The following is a 4,784-nucleotide window of genomic DNA, read 5'->3' as shown; positions in this document are numbered from 1 at the left end:
TTCCTTCCTGGGACTTTCGCGCCATCCTGTTGTGTTCCGGTGTCGCAGAAACATTTGCGGCGTGTTGCATTTCTGACTTTCAGTTCAAATTGGTTCAAGGGGCAAAGTGCTAGTTACTGCAAACTTCATTCTGCTTGGCATTAGGCAGAGAAAGAGCCATTACAGACAAAAGGCAGAGGAGCACCCCTCCAAACAACCCCAGGAAAATCTGCTGGCTGTTATTTATACTGCCGGTTTGCCTTCGTTGCAGAGAGGCGCTATGGAAAGCTAATAAAGTCTCATGGGAAAGACATGTCTGTTATTGGATTTTCATATAACCTCTTCTGCAAACAAATTCAGCTCCAGAATGAAATATCTCTCTATGCCTATCTCCTAGAGCACATTTGAAGGGTCGTTCACTCCAACATTTAGCGAACGTGAACAATGCACCAGGCAATGTGCTGAAGTTCAGAGTGGACAGAAATGCATGAGACGGGGTCAGAAGCTCAGAGTTTACTTGGAAGACAGACCTATAAACAGATGCTAACAGTACAACTAGCTAAGCACCATCAGATATTTATAAAAGAGCCGAACATGCTCGAATCACAGTGGACTACTGCCAGAGAAGGCCTGGGAGCCCTTAGTTTATCACAGAAATGCACGGGGCATAGACCACAGAGTGCAGCTCAAGGGTGGCATTTATACGTGCTCTTCCAGGGCGATGTGTGTTATGTCTGATTAAATGATTCTATAAAGCTCTATGTCACTAACCTTATACAAAGGGAAGCTGTGGCTGGACTACCTTGTAGAATTAGATAATGAACTTAGAAGGGGTGTGTGTGGCACCTGCGAGGGCTCCAGGCTCCAACCCTAACAGGCTAGGACAGAGCAAGCTAAGCACAGTACACAGAGAGGAAGTGCCCATGGGCATGTGGGGCTGGGGCGGGGAAGGGGTGCTGCTTCAGAAGTACAGAGAGAGAAGGGAAACTGCCCTGGGCCCAACTGGGGAAAAGGAAAGCGGGGACCTTGGGTTTTGAAGCCAGGAGGTTGAAAATGGGAACCAAAGATGGTAATGGGGGACTTGAATGTCACCTCTGGTCTTTCTTATGATTCCCCTTCTGTCCTCTAAGCTCTTTTTCCTTTCCCACTCCTTTCTTCTACTTTCTCTCTATAACATCACCTTTTCTTAACAATAGCACTTACTAATTTTGAGAGCCTGGTCATGCTAGGCATTTTACCCACACGCTCTATCATCTAGCTCTTCTAGAATCATCACTCTTGGAAGCACAAATTATTATCATAAGTTTGCAGGAGAAGAAATGTATCTCAGAGAGGTGAAGGCATTGTCTCCAGATTGCACCACTGATAAATACTGCTGGAATGGGGACCCAGGTTCATATAATGTTTTACAAAGGTCTTGCTATTTCTATATTCCCATGTTCTCACTGTTTTGGAATAGGACACTCATACTGTGTTATTTTTTAAGCAGCCCAAGGATATATACAATGCATCTCATATCATATACCTTCATTCTTTTCCCTACATCCCGTAGAATTTGTCACAGGGTCCTCTGGATATGACTCTGACCCACTCATGACTCTCAGAGACAGTCCATTTGTTTGGATGAAGGGATCAGTACTTTCCTAGAAAAATGTCTTTGGATTTCTGCACTAAGTTAAATAAATCATTGACCTAAAGTAGCCAAAGCCCTTTCTCACTGGGGCAATACTCTGCAGTTTTCAGTTGTACATATTTCCAGGATAGCGGACTAGCATACACTAGCCACTGACATCATTACAAAAGCAGGAACACACGGTGGGACAGAGAGGTAGAGCGGCATGGGGAGGCCTGGGGAATCACCAAGTCTTGGGGTCACATTCCGAATGTGACATTTAATGACTATAACCTTGGACAAAGCGTGTAACTTGCCAGAGGCTAACCTCAGAGGAAGCTTTCGTCCCCCCCAGGGGAACTGAGGCATGTACAACAGAGCTGTCGTAAGGCTTGGGGTAGCATCCATCTAGAGAGAGCACAGAGTGAGTCTGCGGTAAATTATGGCTCTTATTTTGATGATGCCAATAGGAATCTATTAACAAGTGCTCAATGCATTTGGTGATGAAGCTGCATATTAAAGTTGGGCAGTACTGATTTATCTTTTCTTAGGAACTGTGCTCACGAAAAAATAAATTTTGATGTCATTTGATTTCCTGAGAAACTCATTCAAAGGTAATGATCAGGAAAGAATGAGGAGAAAAAAATCAACTCTGTTACATTTTTCACTTTTACTTCTGTTTCACATATAACTTTTTTGTGTGTGTGTCTTTATTGAGAAAGATTTTTTCTTTCCTAAAATACATCACAGTTCTCTTTTTCCAGCTCCTAATTACCGGAGTTGTTCACGACAGAGCTCTCGCGTCCTCCGGCATTCTGTTCTTGTTCTCTGTCCCTCGTTCTGTCTGGATCACCTCCTCTGTCCTTTCATTTTTGGAGCTGCTGTCATCGATCTCCTTCCACCACTTCTGGGAACCTGTAAGGAGGTCTGGAGGGGAGACCACAGATTTTCAGATGCTTTGTGTCCCTTGAATATGCTAATTCCCCATCAGGGTCAGGACAACCTTGAACACCTCAGATGAGCTGCTTCAATGACAGGGCCCAGCTGAGATTCAGATCCCAGGATATTAGGAAGGGCTTATGATTCATGAGCCCCAGCGGTTCTCCCTGTGTTCTCCCATTTGATCTTTGCGGCAGCCCAAAGGGGACAATGAAGATTTCAAGGGGCTCCAGAAGGTGGCCACAGGAGACGCAGCCAATAAATAGCGATTTAGTCATTCGTTTGAAACACATTTATTGAATGTCTACTGTGTGCCATACTCTTAGGCTCTGGCAGTAAACAACGAACAAAGGTCCCTGCCCTCTTGCAGCTTATATTCTAACAGGAAAGGGCAGACATAACAAATAAATATATATGTAGAGTGGTGATAAGTACTATGGAAAAAGAAGTCATTATAACGTAGTTAGGGAATTCCAGGACGGTGAGGGGGGCAGGTTATCATTGTCTTAGGAGTGTTCTGGGAGGACTTCTCTGAAGGGTCTCTGCAGGGTCCTGAAGGAATTAAAAGAGACAGGGAGCTGTACAGTTATCTTGGGCAAGAGAGGTTCTAGGCAGCGGGAACAGCAAGTGCAAAGGCCCTGAGGCCAGAGGCTTCAAGGGCAGATCATGCAGAGCCGTGTAGGCAATGGAAAGGGTTTGGGATTTTACTCTGTGAAGAAAGGAAGTCATTGGATTTTGAGTGGAGGAAGGACAATGATTGCACTGGAATTTTAAACAATTCACTCTCTTCAAAGAACAAACAGTAGGTGAGCAAGGTGGGAAGCAGAAAAGTTAGGAGGGTCTTACAAGAGGCCATGTGAGAGACAATGGTGCCTGACCAGGGTGATAACAGTGGAGTGCTTAAAGGTGGATTGAGATGCTTAGAGGTGCTTAGAGGTTGGATTCTCAATATAATTTGAAGGTGAAGCTGGCGGGATTTCATGGATTGCATGTAGTCTGTCGTGAGAGTCACAGAGGAGTCAAGGACTCCAAGATTTCTGGCTTAAGACAAATGAGTTCTGTTTATTGCAACAAGGAAGTTGGCAGCAGATTCGGGGGTGATGACAGGGAGCTTCACCTGGGGCATGTTAGGCCAAGTGAAGGTATCCATCAAGCATCCAGATACATGAGTCTGGAACTCGGGGAAGGTGTGTAGGCCGAGAATATAAGTGTGGGGAGTATCAGGAAATGGGCTGCATTTAAAGCCAAGAGACAGGGTAAGACCGCCATGAGATGAGTACGGGCACAGTGGAGCCCCTCTTGTGGTGATTGGAGAGTTGCAGGCAGGTACAGAGCCGCCCAGGAGTCTGAAGGGTGTAGGAGGAACGCCAAGAAAAAACACATCCCAGAAGCCAAGTGAAGAAACCATTTCAAGAAAAAAGCAGGGGATGGGTCACTTTTGTTACTAAATGCCTCTGAGGTTCAAATAAGATGAGCGCTGAGAATTGATCATAGATGTGGCGAAGCAAGGTCCCCGGAGACCCTGACAAGAGCAGTTTCAGGGAGTGCTCGGCCCAGCAAACTGATTCAGAAAGAGGGTTTGAGAAGCTTTCCTATAGAAGGTTAAAAAATTGAGCACTAGCTGGAAAGAGAAGTGAAGTCCAGAGAGAGCCCTTTTAGTTATTTTTTGAAGATTGATTGTTTGATTGATGATTGATTTGAGAGAGAGAGAGAGCGCACACAGAGGGAGAGGGAAAAGCAGACTCCCCACTGAGGAGGGAGGCTGATGCAGGGCTCCATCTCAGGACCCTGGGATCATGACCTGAGCCAAAGGCAGTTGCTCAACCCACTGAGCCATCCAGGCGCCCCCAGAGAGAACCCTTTTAAAGAAGGGGCCAATTGCAGCAGCTTGTTCACAGAGAGAAATGAGCCAATACAGCAGGAAGAAGTGATTATCCAGAAGAGAGGGGGAAGTTGTCAGCTCATGTTCTCAGAGAAGGGAGGTGATGGGGCCCGGTGCACAGGCTGAGGTCCCAGCCTAGATGGGAGCAGGGATGGGCACAATAGTGAGTGGAAACAATGGAGGGTGGGAGAGGGGCGGGGGGTGGGAGACCCCCCTCTGGTGTCATCTCTCTGTTCAGTGAAATGAACCAAGGCCAAGGGGAGAGAGTGAGGAAGGGGTGGGAAGGCGGAGGTTTGAGGGGAAAGGAGAAGCTATGAACTGGATGCCCACCAGGGTCCTGTGACTCCGAGGGCCAAACTTTTTCTCACTCTC

At 46.4% G+C, this 4,784-nt stretch overlaps 1 protein-coding gene across 3 annotated transcripts in view; it reads left to right on the top strand.

Moving 5' to 3' along the window:
* The window catches only part of CC2D2A (coiled-coil and C2 domain containing 2A), a 129,391-nt gene that overhangs the window by 467 nt on the left and 124,140 nt on the right, over window positions 1-4,784 (top strand). The window lies entirely within an intron of this gene.

Source organism: Ursus americanus, chromosome 8 (genome assembly GCF_024610735.1).
Source record: "Ursus americanus isolate L20-20 chromosome 8, mUrsAme1.1.p, whole genome shotgun sequence".
NCBI lineage: Eukaryota > Metazoa > Chordata > Mammalia > Carnivora > Ursidae > Ursus > Ursus americanus.
The sequence above is the reverse complement of the archived record's forward strand: the minus strand, read 5'-3'. Positions and strand labels throughout refer to the sequence as shown.